General features: G+C 44.1%; 1 protein-coding gene across 1 annotated transcript in view; it reads right to left on the bottom strand.

Annotated features, from left to right (window-relative positions):
- CTNNA1 (catenin alpha 1) overlaps nucleotides 1-769 on the bottom strand; it is a 198758-nt gene extending 197989 nt beyond the window's left edge. Inside the window, exon 1 of the mRNA XM_037061371.1 lies at nucleotides 661-769. The gene's annotated coding sequence lies outside the window, so the exon portion shown is untranslated. The remainder of the gene's footprint in view (nucleotides 1-660) is intronic.
- Nucleotides 770-16876: the final 16107 nt, after the last annotated feature.

Genomic DNA, 16876 nt, shown 5'->3' with positions numbered 1-16876 from the left:
ACCAGCGCCAGAAGCCTAAGTAACAGCGCAACAAAGGTTAACTTGGTACACGCCAAAAGTCTACACGGGTGTGGCGCACCTTCCCAAGCAGAGTGTCAGAAAGCGAGCGCACAAACTTTCGCATTCGTTCGCGCCCGGGAATGCGGGTGTGCGGGCCATCAGACTTTCTGGCCAGCAGACTAGGAAGTTTCGGTGACGGGGGCGGGGGAGTGCGACCACGGAATCCACAAACCACAATCACTTCCCCGGGAAACTCAGTTCCCGAACGTCTCCGCATCGGGAACAACGCGCAGACTCCGCAGCACCGGCAGCCGTGGGGGCCCAGCGGGGGCCTGGCGCGCGCACCGAGGCCACTTGAACAAAGTTTAGAAACCGGGACAAACTTTCCCGAGAGGTAGAGTGCGGTCGGCGCGGGGCTTGAGGCTCGCTGGGCTCCGGCCACCGTGGCCCCTCAACTTCCCGAGCGCCAGAAAAGGACGGCCCCACCCGGCCGGCCACGGCCCAGGCCCAGGGTCCCACAGGGCGAGCGGGCGGGACGCAGCAACAGCACCCGTAGGGAGCCCGATTCCCCGCGGGGTCACGGAGGAGAGGGAGCCCCTCCCCACCCCGTGAAGAGCTCTTCGACCCGGCTGGGGAGTCCACGCCCGCGCGAAGAGTTACCTGCGGCGAACGGGGCGAGGGCAGGAAAATTTCCGAGGCCCGATGCCGACGGAGGCCGCTTTGTCTTCCTCCCGTCCGGCTCCGAGGAGGAAATGGGCAGCCGGACGCCCCCGCCCCCGGCCCGCCCCCCGCCCGCGGCCCCCGCCCCGCGGCCCGGGCGCCGCCCGCCCTTCCCAGCACCTCCCTCCGACGCGCTCTTCCTGGCTCCTCCCGCTGCTGCCCTGCTTTCCCGGCCCTCGCTTTTGGGGGAGAGCACCCAACCAAGAGAGCTTGGCGACGCCAGGCTGGAACCCCCAAAAGGACCTCGTGCACCCCGCCCTTCCCCCGCAGTTAACACCTCCCAGGCTCCTAGTGGGCTCTCAAGCAGGGAATGCCCTCCCACCCCACCCCAGGCCCCGAGAAGAAGGAGGAGCGGTGATTCCTGGAACAGCCAGAGTAGGAGGGAAGGCAAGTGAGTCACCGCTCAGAGCACAGGTGAGTCTCCGGGCGCGGTCCTTATAGGCCCCATCCGTGACTGGTGCCCCAAAGACCTGGGCACACTCCTCTGAGGAGTGCCACAGGTGTTCCCCAGTCACAGCCTTCAAGAAAAGTGACGTAGGCCCACCCCCTGCTTTACAAGAGAAACAGACCTCAAGACTTGTGGCAGAGTGGCACTAGAACCCGACTGGAAGCCCTACTAGAAATCATCCCCTCACTTGACAGACAAGGAAACCGAAAGGACCTCGCTTCTCTCCCTATCCCTCCGGCCACGAGGGAAATTTTATTCCCACACATTCTTCCTTACCTTCCTGGTGAATGCTCAAAAAACAAAAAACTGTAAAACAAACCAAAAAAATTACATATTCACTATCAGCCCCAATGATGTTTTTCCTGATTTAGTGCTGAGTACTGAGCAGGGTGCTAGAGAGATCTGTCCTCCACATGTTCACCCTTCACTGCTCACACCTCCCTCTCCCTCAGGAGAGAAAATGCTGTATCCTTGGCACTCAGCACAGTGCTCATCCCCTTGGCAGTGCCCAGTTAACATCCCAGTTAACATTTGGGGGAATGTGCCCAAAACCTTAACCAGGCCATTCTTATCCAACTACACCCCATTCTGTTTCTGGCTTCAAAATCTTTGCTCCTTCAGTCTCCTCTGAAGGTGGTTGTGGTTTCCCCACATTACATACTTGGCTACCTGAAAACATTGTAGTCATCAATAAATATGTGTTTGAACTAACAAAAGATACAGTTAAAGGATTATCTTCATATCCTTGTATATCCATCACTTCACTCAGGACCAGTCACTTAATTTGTCGGACCTCTTGTTCAAAAATTGTTAACAATTTCAAGACACGAGCAGCTGAGCATTGAACCAAACATGGGGCCCTTCTAAGCAAGGGGTGCTGCTATATAGATTGAATGCCTGTAGCCCCCAAAATTCATATGTTGAAAACCTACTGCCCAAGGCGATAGTATTAGGAGATAGGGCCTTTGGAGGGTGACTAGATCATGAGGGTTTGGTGCCCTAATTTTTTTAAAAGTTCCCAGAAAGATACCTGCCCTGTTTGCACAACAAGAAGGTTCTGACCATGAACCAGGAAGAAAGCTGTCGCCAAAACATGACGACACTGGACTCTCCAGAACTGTCAAAAGAAGTTTCTGCCCTGGCTGGTGTGGCTCAGTGGATTGGGCACCAGCCTGTGAACTGAAAGGTCTCTGGTTCCATTCCCAGTCAGGGCGCAGGCCTGGGTTGCAAGCCAGGTCCCCAGTTGGTGGAGTGCCAGAGGCAACCCATTGATGTATCTCACATACACTGGTGTTTCTCTTCCTCTTGTTCTCCCTCCCTTCCCCTCTCTCCACAAGTAAATAAATAAAATATTTTTAAAAATGAAAGAAATTTCTGTTTATAAACTACTAAGCCTGTGGTATATTTGTTGTAGCAGCCCAAACAGACTAAGACAGGCCCTAAAAATGAAAGTGCAAGGTTTATTTTGGGAAACAAAGGATCAGGTGACAGAAAGAATATGATGAGAGACTTTCAGTATACCCCATTGGCCAGGGGGGGGTCAGTTCCCTACCTCTGAGAAAACTTGAAAAGCGTACTAGGGAAGACTTGAGTATTCATACATCCCAGGCACTTGCTATGTGCTGGGGAAGCAGCGGTGAATAAAACTGACTTGATCCCTATTCTCATACAACTTAAAATGTAATGGAAGAGACATATTAAAATAGATAATTTTTTTTAAAAAGGATGGTGGGAAGAGGGGAGGAAAAAAAGGTCAAGGTGAAGATAGAGAAGAAATACAAGTAGATTTGGAGGGAAATTTACCTAGTTTGGGGTTCAGTGCCCTTTACCCTCTGACCTACTCTGACCCACTCCAGTCAGAAGTTAGCTCTCATCTCTCCACCAAAACTGATTTAGTAAAGATCCCTGATGACCTCCATGATGCCAGTTGTAGTGGTCAGTCTCTGTCCACCATTGACTTCATTTGATCACTCTCCTCCTTAAAACACTGTCCTCTCTGGGCCTCCAGGATATCAGGCTCTTCTGATTTTCCTCCAACCTCCCAGGCTGCAACTTCTTAGTCTCCTTTGATGATTCCTTTTCTAATCCTCCCTGTAAATGTTACAGCAGTGTTCTCAAAATGCAGTCTGAAGACTCCCGAGACCTTTGCAGGGGGTAGTCAGTAAAAACTATTTTTTGTAATAATACTAAAATATCAGTTGCCTCTTTCACTCCCAGTCTCTCATGGTGGACAGTAGTGTTCCACAGGCATCACATGGAATGCAGAAGCAAATCTGAGAATCCAGCTACCTTTTGTTGAGTAAGACATTAAAGAGATTCACAAAAATGCAAAACATTACCCCTGAATTTTCTTTTATTTTAGAAAACATTGTTATTTTTCCTTTTAAACTGTTATTTATGATATCGTATCAGTAAACATTGTTAAACTCATAAACGAAAGCTCTTTAGATCCTCCAAAATTTTTAAGAATACAAACGGATCTTGAGATCAAAAAGTTTGAAAACTGCTGTTAGAAAAACTGTCTGAAAACTGTCCCAAGTTCCATCCTTGGACCTCTTTTTCTGTCTGCCATCAAACCAAGGGTGATCTCATCCAGTCTTTTGGTTTTAAGTATGCTGACAACTCCAGGTTTATGTCTTAACCTGAACCTTTGCCCTGAATTCTGAACTCCCATATCCAGCTCCTGAGTTGACTTTAATTTGGATATCTAGTACACATCTAGGCATCTCATACTTTATATGTCTATATGGCCACAACTGATTTCCTGATTATCTCTATTTAAAGCCTGCTAATCCCACAGGTTCCTTCATTTCATTAAATGACAACTGCATTCTACTTGTTTAGGCCGGAAACTTTGGAGTCATCCTTGACTATTTTCTTTCTCTCACACATCTCATGTCTAATTCCTCAGGACATCCTGTGCCTCTACCTGCAGAATATATTCAGAATCCACCAACTTTTTACCATCTTTGCTGTTACCATCCTGAGTCAAGTTATCATCGGTCACTTAGCTTGAATTTTACAGGAACCCTCAGTCTAATCTCAATTCAGTGGCTGAAGTGATCCTATTAAAATGTAAATCAGAACATGTCATTCCTGCTCTGCCCAAAACCTTCCAATGGCTCCCGTCTCACTCAGTAAAAGGCAAGGTCCTCAGGATAGCCTCTAGAGTTCACCTGCCCCCAAAACATTTCTCTGACACACTGGCCTCCTTACTATTCTGGGAACATATCAGGCAGGCTCTTACCTTAAGGCCTTTGTTTTCTGCCGGGAATGCTGTCCAAATAGCTGCCTGACTCACTCTCCCACCTCCCCCGAGTCTTTGCTCAGCTGTCACTTTCTCAGTGAGGCTTCCTCTTGGTCACCCTATCTAAAATTGTAAACCATTCCCCCACATCCCATCCCTCCTTACTTGCTTTATTTTTCTCCTTAGGATGTATCACCATCTGACATATAAAGTCATATATATATTTATAGTCACAGATTATAAATATGTATATATTCATATTTTTAACTTATTGTTTTCTCCTGTCTTCCTCCCCACTACAATTTAAGCCCCACAAGAGCTAGAATTTTTGTCTCTTTTGTTCAGTGCTATGTCCCTGATCCCTAGTGCCTGGCACATAGCAGATCTCTCGATAAATATTAGTCAAATGAATGAAAGAATGAGCAAGTAGCATCTAGAAAAGACATTGACAAAGGTAGATAGAGAGGGAAGGGAAGCGTTCAATTCTAGACAAGCACATTTGAAGGCACTGAGTCTCACTGCAGGAAAACAAGCTCTCTGATTTGGGAGCTGGCAAGGTAGGCAGAGGCCAGACTAGACAGGGCTTTGTACGGCTTTAGACTTTAATGTGAGGGAATGGGGAACCATGAAGAATTTTAAACAGATAACATGACCATATTTTGTTTTTTATAAATTCACTTTGAAAAAAACAGATTGTAAAGCAATAACATAATATCCCTTTTATGATTAAACAATGGATACATATTTGTTTTAATGTTTTTTTCTCATAGCAGCTGAGCCATTTAAAACTTATCATCTGTTCAAAACACTCCAGTTCTTCCCATCTCACTTGAAGTAACATTTACATAATCTTCCCCAACAGCCTCAGACCCATCTTTGGCGTTTCCCCTTCCATCTCTCCACTCCAGCCCACACAGGGGTCCTAGATATTCCCCTGGCACACTGAGCACTTTCCTGCCTCAGGGCCTTTACATTTCCAGTTCCCTCTGCTTGGAATGGTCTTCTCCCCAGATACCCCTTAGCTCACTCCACGGCTCCTTTCGGATCTCTGCACAAATGTCACCTTGTCATAAGGGCGTTCCCTAACCACCCCTGATAAAATAACACTAGCACCCACTCCCTTTCCCTCCCTTCTCCATTTTATTTCTTTATCCTACCCTTCTACATAGCACTTGTCACCACCTAACACATTATATGCTTATTTATTTACTTATTGCCTGTTTTCCCCAACGAAATGTAGTGTCATTAAAAGACATCTTTCTCTTTCTGTTCACTGTTGTGGCTCCAGCACCTAGAACTGTGCCTGGCAGGAAACAGGTAAAATGTTACAAGTCTATAAGGATACCCAGCAAAGTGTTGCGGTGGTTAAAAAAGTGTTGCAGGGAGAGAGATGGAGGGACTTTTAGGTTTACTAAATATATAGGATAGTATATAGTATATGCTAAGAGTAGTGGGATGAAAAGAAGTGGGGAGATTTGGGAGCTGTGCAAGAAGACAGAATCCTCAGTCTTGCCAGTAGATTGGATATAAAGGTTTCAGACTTGATCAGCTGAAGATATAGTGGTGCCATTTACCCAGATGGAGAGCCCTGGAGGTAAAGTGTGTAGGGGTGGTGGGTAAAACGAGGAAGACAAAGGGCTATTTTTGATCATGCTTAGTTTTAGTGCCTACCAAACACCTAAGAGGAGATATCCTGTAGGCAGCAGTATATCCAAATCTGAACTCAGTAAAGGCCCCAAGTGGAGCTAAAATTGCGGGAGTCATCTGCACCTGCACAATATATGGCAAAAAGAGGTGGAAGCCCAGGACCAACATCCAGAGGAAGAGGAGCCAGAGTAGGAGACTGACTTCCCCACTGCAACCCAGAGACTTCTCTTCTTCTTCTAAGATGTACCAATTCCTTTCTGACACCAGTCTCTTGGCATTTACTGCACCCACTACTTGGGAATCTCTTTGCCCTAACTCTTCAGCTTGGCTCCTTCTTATTCTCTATTTTATTTAGTGTCATATATAGGATATTTGTGATCACTTACATTGTTTTTTTCTAACCAGTCAGCCATTTTTAAATATATTTTTTAGAGCAGTTGTAGACCCACAACAAAACTGAGAGGAAGATACAGAGATTCCCCACAAACCCCTTGTTCCTACACAAGCATGGCCTCCCCCATTACTGATATCCGCCACCAGAGTGGTACATTTGTTAAAACTGATGAACCTACATTGACAGATCATAATTGCTCAAAGTCCATAGTTTATTTTATTTTATTTTTTAGATTTTATTTATTTACTTTTAAAGAAGGGGGAAGAGAAGGAAAGAAACACTGAGGCACAAGAGAAACATGGATCGGTTGCCTCTCACGTGCCCCCAAGCAGGGACCTGGGCCACAACCCAGGCTTGTGCTCTGACCAGAATCCAACCAGCGGCCTTTCACTTCACAGGCCCACACTCAACCTACTGAGCCACACCAGCCAGGGCGACAGTTTACTTTCACTCTTGTACTTGCTGGAGGTTAGGACAAATGTTTAATAACATGTATCTATCATTATAGCTTCATACAAAGTATTTTCAGTGCCCTGAAAATCCTCTGTTCTGCCTATGTATCACTCCTCACCCCTTCTTATTCTTGAAGGCCAGTTTTGACATCACCTGCTCAGGGAGGCCCTTCCTGACCACGCTCCCCACACCCTCGTCACTCTTCACCACATTACTGCATCTTTATTCTTTATAGTATTCATCCCTTTCTAAAATTGTCTTGTTTACTGTTTTATTTTCGGTCTCTTATGTTAGACTATAAAGTCCATGAGTACAGGAATCCTGTCTTTTTTGCTTCTCTGCTCCTATAATTTACTACAGTGCCTAGAACATAAAATGTACTTTAAAAATGTTTGCAGAAAGAGAACGGCCGTAGATATAGGAAGAAAATCAAGTGTCATTGAAACCAAGTACTTGGTCACTAGTATCAACTGATGACATTTCGGTTGAAACTTCAGGTTTCAACTTCCCTCAGGTTACTGACATAGTGCACATAATCACAAGAGTTAAGCTGCACCAAGAATGTTAAGAGAAGAAAAAAAAACAATAAAAAAGTCAACCAGCAAGACTTTATGCAGTATTTTAAAAAGTAATACAAAATGTCAATAAAGATGAACATTTTAGAGATTCCCTACATTATGAGGGTTTCATTATTATTTTTATACATTATGCTGTTACATAGCTTTATGGTTTACAGACAGTTTCCTGAATGTGACCTCATTTGAGACGCTCCACATTGTTTCAGGAAGGTAGAATCAAAGTGAGGGAAGATCTAAGAATGATGAAGATGAGAACTGACTTGGAAGCTTTGAAATGAAGGATTGGAAAATCTTTACCTCTTCTTGTAGCCATGAAATTATGAACACTCCTTTCCCCATTAAGTTCCAAAGAAGAAATCAAAGAGACTCAGCTTAGCCTGGGGAAAGCCAACAAAGGAAGTCAGATTTGGACAAGAATTAAAAACTAAAGGTAGAACCAAAGTGTGGGACCGCATCATGGTCAAAGGCAATTGGATGGCCAGTGGTTCTGGTAGCCTTTCAGCTCCCTTTCAAATGGGTGGGGGGTTGGGGAGAAGCGGTAAAGCCCCGCCCATCCTGACAGTTTTATTTATTAGATTAGCTTAGCTAACAGCAGGGTATTTCCTTCATTTCTGTGTGGCTCAGTAATGCACACCTCTGACTGCACATTAGAATTAGAATCACCTTGAAAGCTTTTTAAAAACTATTCCTAGAGCCCTGGCTGGTGTGGCTCAGTGGACTGAGCACTGGCCTGCAAACCAAAGGGTCACGGGTTCAATTCCCAGTCAGGGCACATGCCTGGGTTGCAGGCCAGGTCCCCAGTAGGGAGCACAGGAGAGGTAACCATGCATTGATGTTTCTCTCCCTCTCTTCCTCCCATCCCCTCTGTCTAAAACGAAAGAAATAAAATCTTTAAATACACACACACACACACACACACCCCTAGAGACAACTCCACCCCCAGAGTTTCGTATTCAGATTGGTATTCAGTTGTTATTAGGTGGGGTCTAAACATTTCCTGGGTGATTCTAATGTGCAGCCAGAGTTGAGAATCACTGGTACTTAGTCTAAGCTTGAGCTGAAAACAAAGTATGCTTAAAACTCATTCATTAATTCATTTGCTCAGACAGTAATAATTATTTTAACAGTCAATAACTAAAAGTAATAGCTCATACTTACTAAGTCTTTGGTACATGCCGGGCTCTGTGCTAAGAGCTGCACATTTTACTCAAGCCTCTTAACAATCCTAAGGCAGTTACTATGGCATCCCTTGCCCTCTAAACGAGTAAACAGGCTTAGGTCATCCTGGGAATGCGTAGCAGAGCTGAAACCTAGATCTGCCAGAACCCAGAACCAGGCTCTTAGCCGCCCCCCACTTAGCCTCTGAAATGTCCGTGACTTTTAGAAATCTTTGTTGAAAACCCACATTCCAAATAGTTTTCATGTCAAGACTATACCATGACTGAGATCATTTAAATGTCTGGTTTGCCCTGGCTGGTGTGGCTCAGTGGATTGAGTGCTGGCCTGTGAACCAAAGGGTCACCGGTTCAATTTGCAGTCAGGGCACAGGCCTGGGTTGCGGGCCAGGTTCCCAACTAGGGGTGTGTGAAAGGTAACCAACTGATGTCTCTCTCACACATTGATGTTTCCCTCCCTCTTTTTCTCCTTCCCTTCCCCTCTCTCTAAAAATAAATAAATAAAAGCTTTATAATAAATAAATACCTGGTTTATGTGATATACATTTTGCCCTTTTGCACAGCTTTTAAGTGGTTTGACAAGTGGGGATGGTTGGGGGCTTTTGGGGCAGTGGGGGAGTAAGAAGTATAGGATCTCCCTTATTTCCCTTCCCTTCCCTTCTAATAGAGAATGCTGTTGGCTTTAACCAGTAAGTTAAGCTTTAAATAACAGAACCAAACTTAGGCCCTTGACACTTATGAAAAATGTGTAAGGTTCTCTTTATTCATGTTATTCTTTTTCCCTGCAGAAAATGAAATCAACGTTTAGTTCTTAAAACCAAATAGCAGTAAGTGTTCATCATGCTTTCCTCTCTGATATGGTCAAAGACATGTACACAAAGGCAAAAACTCCCCACCCCCTTCATGCTCATAGTTTTGTTGCTAATAATGGGGAAAGACAACTGAAAGGAAAAAAGTTAGACTGTGACAACCAAGCAAAGTTATATCTAAAAAGAAATATTTTAAAGGGAGAGGGGCTGGAGAAAGGGGACTGTGCTTTATTCTTGTCTTGAAAATATCAATGGGCTTTATTGTGGAAACCTGATTCTTTGTATTCACCATTCTAAAAATCTGTTTGTTCTCTAGCACTTTTAGATTTTTGTAGGAGTATGAAAAGTGCTATTACATAAGAATTGTTACATCGTAATATAAACTGAATTAAATTAATACCCTTTAGATCTCAGATGTTTTGATGAATGAATCATTTATTCCATTGATTGCTTCTGTCATATAACAATTTTTCTAAACTCCAAGAAACTTTGAGAAAAAGAAAGCTTGTTGGAACACAACAGAGAGATACACCTGTCAGGAATCGTGACACGTCCCTGTACATCCCCATGTGGGCATTCGGAATATAGGAGAACTTCAAGTGGAAGCTGGGTCCCCTTTGTTTTTGGTTTACTCGGGGTGAATTTGATTCTAGGTTGACTGGAGTCAGGGCTGAGTAGGCCTTGGTATTCCAAGACTCCAAGAGCTCACAGTGGAATCCAGCACCCTCCATCAGTTCTTACCAGTCCAGATTCTTAACTTCTTTAATCATAATAAATCACTCTTCTGTCTGCCTATGAGTCTGGCAGGACCAGCCTATCCATCACAGAAGGCTATTATATTCATTCATTCATTCATTCATTCATCCATTTATTTGCTCAGTCAACAAAAGTTTTGGAGCACCTACTATGTGATACTCATTGTATTAGACCTTGGAGATACAGTAGAGGGCAGTTGTCATGAAATTTACATACTGTAGAGGCAGAAGATAGTAACAATCAAATGAACAATATGACTTCAGATAGGGGTAAGTGCTAAGAGTGATGGGGAAGAGGTGTGCTCATTTAAATAGAGGAGTAAGGAAAGGCCTCACAGAAAAGGTAATGTTTCAGCTGAGACTTGAAAGACCAGAATGAGCCCCATGATGGGGCAGAATATCCCAGAGGAGGAAATAGCAAGAGCAAAGGGCCTAGGGTGGGAATGAGCCTGGTGTATTCGAAGAACACAAGAAAGGCTGGTGTGCTGAGGGGTAGTAAGTGAGGAAAACAGTAGTACTAGATGAAGTCAGAGAAGTACGTAGGTAGTATGGAGTTTGGGGTGTCCTTTAAGAGTAATGGGAAACCTCTGGGGGTTAAGAAGTGGAGTGAACATGATCTTATTTGCATTTTTAAAATGTCACTTTGCTGTATTAAGAATGAAGTATAAGGGAACATGAGTGACTTTGTTATCATTCATTCATTTATTCATCTCATCTATTAAAAAATATTATTTGAGTGCCTAATTGCCAGGCAATGTGCCAAGCACTGGAAGTCATGATGAGCAAAACATCATTCCTTCCCTCAAGGAGCTTACAAAGCACCTGGAGAGATAGAAGTACATAGGCTCTTATAATATAATGAGCTAAGTGTTGTGCTGGAAGTAATTTCCACGTGTTGTGGGAGGAATTCATTTATGCATTCACTTAGTAAATATTTATGTGTCAAGCTCTTGGGATACAGTGGTGAGCTAAACAGACAAGGCATATACCCCCATGGTGCTTACAGATTAGTGGAGGAGACAGATATCGATTAAACACTCTCCCAGACCTATCATTACCCTTTGTGATATAAACTATGAATGGAAAATAATGTGAGAATATATCAGAGAGGAGCCTGGTAGAATCTGGGAGGACTCAGGAGGACCTCACAGATGAGCTGCAGATAAGTAGTTAATTAAGTAGGAAAAAATAGGAAAATTGTCAGTTATACCTCAATAAAGCTGGGGAAAAAAGGTAGAGTACTTTGGGCCCACTGAGCTTCAGCCCTAGCTCTGTGGGTCAGGAAAGACCTTCTGACATCTAGGCCAAGGCCTGTAAGACAGATAGGAGTTAGCCAGGTGTAGGGGAGTTGGAGGGGAAGGGAAGGCATTCCAGAGCAAGCAAACAGCCTGTGCAAAGGGATGGAGGCAGTAGAACAGTGGATTCTGGGGGAAAGCAAGGTGTTCAGCATAGCTGAATATAGAGCAAAAAGGCACAACAAGGTCAAAGAGAATGGAGAAGTGACTAGGATTAGAATCATGCCATGCTAATAAATTCTTTTGAACTTTATTCTGGGGAGAACAGGGAACTGCTAGAGAATTTCAAGCAGGAGAGTAACCAGGCCAGATGGAATATTAGAAATGCCTCTGGACACAGAGAGGAGACTGGGCTGAGCCCCCACAACATGCCACACTTTAGCAGAACAGATCCTACAGAAAGTGGGCTTTATGTCCTGGTGAAATCCATTTTGGGGATTTTTCTGTGTTGAGCAACAACCAGTTTAGTAAATGACATTGGCCACCCTTTTACTGCCTCCCCACTGCCGAGGACTGCAGAAGTCATGGATTCAGAAGACATCTACCTGCTGTGCTGAGCAACAATCCATCAGTGCCTCCAGTGCGGGACACTCCAGGGAACCCAGCCTCCTCAGCCTCCTGGGCCATAATGTGGTGCACAGAGCAAGGTCCCCTTTGATCTCAATTGTTCATTCCTTTCATTAATTTGCTTTAGATGAAACTGTGACTACTATCATTTGCCCTCAGCATTTTGCTCTCACCTTGAACTTTCTACCAAACATCTGGCTCTTTTGGGCCAAAGCCCTTTTTACATGGTGGTGGGGAATGTCTTCTGACTTCCCTGCCCTCCAAGGGGTTAGGTTTAGTGGGTGGGGAGATGTCATGTGTCTCCATTGAGTCTGAGACCCAGTAGACCAGGGCTTCAAATGGCTTCTCATTTACAGGATAAAATCTAAACAATTTAAACTGGCCTACAGGGCCATTTGTGATCTGTTCCTTTCACCAGGTGTCCCCCTGCCAGGGAATGGGGGAAAGAATCTTGCTCCAGATTTCCCTGTGATAGTGCCTTTTTTTAAAAAAAAGACTTTATTGCCCTGTCTGGTATAGTTCAGTGGATTGAGCATGGGCCTGCAAACCAAAGGGTTGTAGGTTCAATTCCCAGTCAGAGCACATGCCTGGGTTGCAGGCCAGGTCCCCAGTGGGGGGCATGCCAGAGACAACTACACATTAATGTTTCTTTTTTTTTAATTTTTATTTTTATTTAATTCTTGTTCAAGTACAGTTTTCTGTCTTATATTCCCAGCCCTGCCCCTCTAATGTTTCTCTCCTTCTCTTTCTCCTTACCTTACCCTTGCTCCAAAAAAATAATAAATAAAATCTTTTTAAAAAATTAAAAATAGCCCTGGCTGGTGTAGCTCAGTGGATTGAGCACGGGCCTGTGAAGCAAAGGGTCACTGGTTCGATTCCCAGTCAGGGCACATGCCTAGGTGTCAGGCCAGGTCCCCAGTAGGGGATACCTGAGAGGCAACCACACATTCTCTCCCACTCTTTCTCCTTCCCTTCCCCTCTCTCTAAAAATAAATAAATAAAATACTTTTTAATTTTTTTTAATTAAAAAATAAAGTAAAATAAAAATAAAAATAAAAAAATTTTTTAAAGATTTTATTTATTTTTAGAGAGAGGGGAAGGGAGGGAGAAAGGAAAGGAGAGAAACACTGACCAGTTGCCTCCCACATGTCCCCAACTGGGTACCTGGCCCACAAACCAGGCACGTACCCTGACTGGAAATCAAACCAGCAACCTTTTGGTTCACAGGCCAGTGCTCAGTCCACTGAGCCACACCAGCCAAGGCAATAATGCCTTCCTATCACTCAAGTCTCAACTTACATGTCACCTCCTGAATTTGGCCTCCCTGACTACCTACTCTAAGGTAGCTAGATAGTTACTATCCCATCACCCAATATATTTTCTTATAGCGATTGTCACCACTCATGTCATACGTCAATAAGCAAGTGCATGGCTACTTGCTTATTTTTGGTCTTCTCCCTCTAGGATGTGGCCTAACAGCTTGGATCTTGTCTGTCTTGTTCACCACTTAATCCCCAGTACCTGGAACATTGTCTGTATACATAGTAGGTACAGAATGAATGAATGGTCTTGCCTTGATAATTGAAGCCCTTAATGGCTTCAGCCTGGAATGACTTTCCTTCTCTTCTAGACCCGCTTCCCTGCCATATACTTATTCTGCCTTTTGTTCCAGATTTTGAAATCCTTCCAGATATTCAAGGCTGAAACGCACCCCTGCCAAGGCTCATCTCACTGTACTGAAATGATACCTTTACCTGTTACCTACCCAACCTGCCCACATCTGTGAGCTCCTAAAGGAAGACATCATTCACCTCCTTATCCCTATTATATAACACAATCACCAGCACACAGTAGGCATATCACTAATGTTTGTTGATTGACTAGATAGGAAAACATGGTTCAGAGAAACATAGACTAGGAAACTATGGTCATTTTTATAGCAGTGTTAGGAGGGGTCGTCATAAATCTAGACCTACAGCAGACAGGCAGCCCCCTTCCTACGGGCCAAACCAGAAAAATAACACCCTATTAAATTCTGATAATTAAAAGCCAAGGTGGGTGAGTATAGCCAAAAAGACCCTGTTCCTAACCATCCATGTACTCCCTGTTGGGCAAGAGCTCTTAATTCATAGGTGAGGAATATGGAAGTATTCTTACTATCACCTTAGGCAGGATCAATCAAGGAGGCCTGAGAGAAGTTCAAGCTAAAGTTTGCACAGTGCTTCCCACTCCATCAAGTATGTCCTCAGACCTGATCTCACTAGAGTTTGGGGGAAAGGAAAGTAGCTTTCATCCAATCATTGAGACTCAAAGAGGTCCAGCAGCCTGCCCAAGGAGTCACTACCAGGCATGAGTTGCTCTATAGCTTTGCCTTTATTCTGCTATTTGGGAGACCTTAACATGCTAACCCAAGCTTTAGTTCCTAAGCTCCTAGAAGTCTGATTATTATTGTCTAAAATACACAACAGCAGAATGTATAATTAGATGCTTTTAATAAAGTCCTTTTGGCTGAAGCTGACGCTAATGGTGCTGATGTCAATTTTAACAATGATGACGATGAAGATGCTATCCTTGAAGACAAAGATCAGGAGGGAACCCTTATCTTAGAATGAAACCAGAGTCAGCAGCACAGGCAAAGGTCTGGGTAGCATTGCCTAGCAGTTGAGCAGGACTCTCTGGCTGGGCTACCTGTGACTTGACTTCTTATTGACTGTGTTGCCTCACCAAGCTTCAGTTCCCCAAGGGAGATTATTACCTGACTCTTAGGGCTGGTAGGAGGCTCTTTTGAAGTAGTCTCTTGTAAAGCATTATCATGGTGCCTATATGACAGAAAATGCTCCATAATGATACTAGCAAATTCTTACAAACAGTATACTATATGACAGGCAGTGTTCTAAGCACTTCACACATATTACCTCTTTTGTGCAACACTCTGTAAGGTAGGTACCAGCATCAACACCCCTGTTTTCTAGATATAGGAACTAAGGCACAGGGAAGTTGAATGCTTTATCCATAGTCTCAGAGTCAGAAAGTATCAGAGCTGGGTGCTGAAACATAGCAGGTCAGAGTCCAGGGGCACTGCACAGCTATGGCGGCCATGGAGATGCATTGTTCAGGTTTCCCTTTGAGAGAACTGTTACAGCAAGCAGAGCTTAGAGTCTATGAATTGACTTAGTTTATAAATGCATTCATTCATCCATACTTTTAACACATATTTGTTGAACAGCTCCAAGCATCAGGCCCTGCTCTAGGCACAAGGGATATAAGACAGACACAGCTCTTGCCTGCAGAAAGCATGTAGTCTACTGGAACCATAGATACATGCCCAGGCAGTTACACTACACAGCTGTGAGGACCAGGAGCAGGGCCACCCAGCCCAGCCTGACTTCTTACAGAAAGTAGTATCTAAGCCAAGGAGTTAACCAGGCAAAAGAGAGGAAATTTTTAAAAAGCATTGTAAAGCTAGAACCTAGGCAAAGGAAGCTATATATAATAGGTTTGGTTATCTAAGGAGCACCTGACTCTGCCCCTGAGTGCCAGAAATGATTAATGACTGTATGGGTGAACCATTCAGACTGAGCAAAAGATAAGACCTTAACCAGTCAAAGAAATCTGGGCACGGGCTCTCAATGGAGAAAGCAGATGTCCAGGAACCCAGCAGAGGACAGAAACTAACCTTAGATTAGAAATATTGGCTAAGCCTTAAGCTCTCTGAAGCACAGATGGGGGCTTCTCCACCTCTGTGGAGCCCATAGGCCTAGGACAACACCAAGTACAAAAAAACCCCTCACTTGTAACTGGTGCCCATGGCATCACTGTTTCTCAGCTTAAGGATGCTCTAGGCAACAGGAGGACACTCTGGACAGTGCTGGCATCATCCTAAGCCTCTTAGAAGTGCATTTGGTTCAACATGAAGTGTGGAGTCCAGGGTCATAGAAGTGATGAAGAAGAAATAAGAAAGCCCAGACTTTCCCTGAAGAGATCTGAATTATTTATCAAAAGCAGCAGCAGCACTGCCCATCACAGAATTTCCAAGAGAGGTTGTAGATCAGCAGAAATTACGTATTGTTTCAAATTTTTTAACACTTTTTTTCAGGAAGAATGATCTTTTATAAAAATTTTCATTTATCTATTTTTTTAGAGAGAGGGAAAGAAAAGGAGAAAGAGTAGAAGAAAAACATCAGTTGATGGCCTCTCACATGCCCCCAACTGGGGACCTGGCCCACAACTCAGGCAGGTGCCCTGATAGGGAATTGAACCAGTGACCTTTCGGTTTGCAGGCCAGTGCTCAGTTCTTCAAGCCAAACCAGCCAGGGCTCAAATACTGTCTTGATATTAATGTTTTTCTAATCAGCAGCAGTCACCATCTATTTTCTGTACCCTATAATTCTTGTTGGCTAAGTTCTATATTGGTATATGGGTATAAATAACATTATTCAATGAGATAATATCAAAAGGACTCAAAGTGTGCTGACAGGCACCACCATCTCATTAAATGTGAATATCTTTACAATGTAACTTGGGTTTAAAAAAGAAACAGTAGACAATCATGGTGTGGTATTTATAGGTACGTAGGTTAGGCAGGTGCCCACACATGCCACCACACCCCTCTGAATGGTAAAGACAGCTCCTCACTTTTCCCAGGCTGGGAGGGAATGGGCTGAGATGACCTGGCAGTGCTTCCTCAGTGAGCACTTTACTTGAGAGTCAAAAAGCGCCCCTTCCACACCCACCTCCAAATTCAACACTTGGTGAAGCAGCTGTCAGCAGGTAGCCTAGGGACTCAAG

Source organism: Sturnira hondurensis, unplaced genomic scaffold, assembly GCF_014824575.4.
Source record: "Sturnira hondurensis isolate 20B ecotype Veracruz unplaced genomic scaffold, ASM1482457v3 Scaffold0001120, whole genome shotgun sequence".
NCBI classification, from domain to species: domain Eukaryota; kingdom Metazoa; phylum Chordata; class Mammalia; order Chiroptera; family Phyllostomidae; genus Sturnira; species Sturnira hondurensis.
This window is presented reverse-complemented; position numbering and strand designations above follow the sequence as displayed.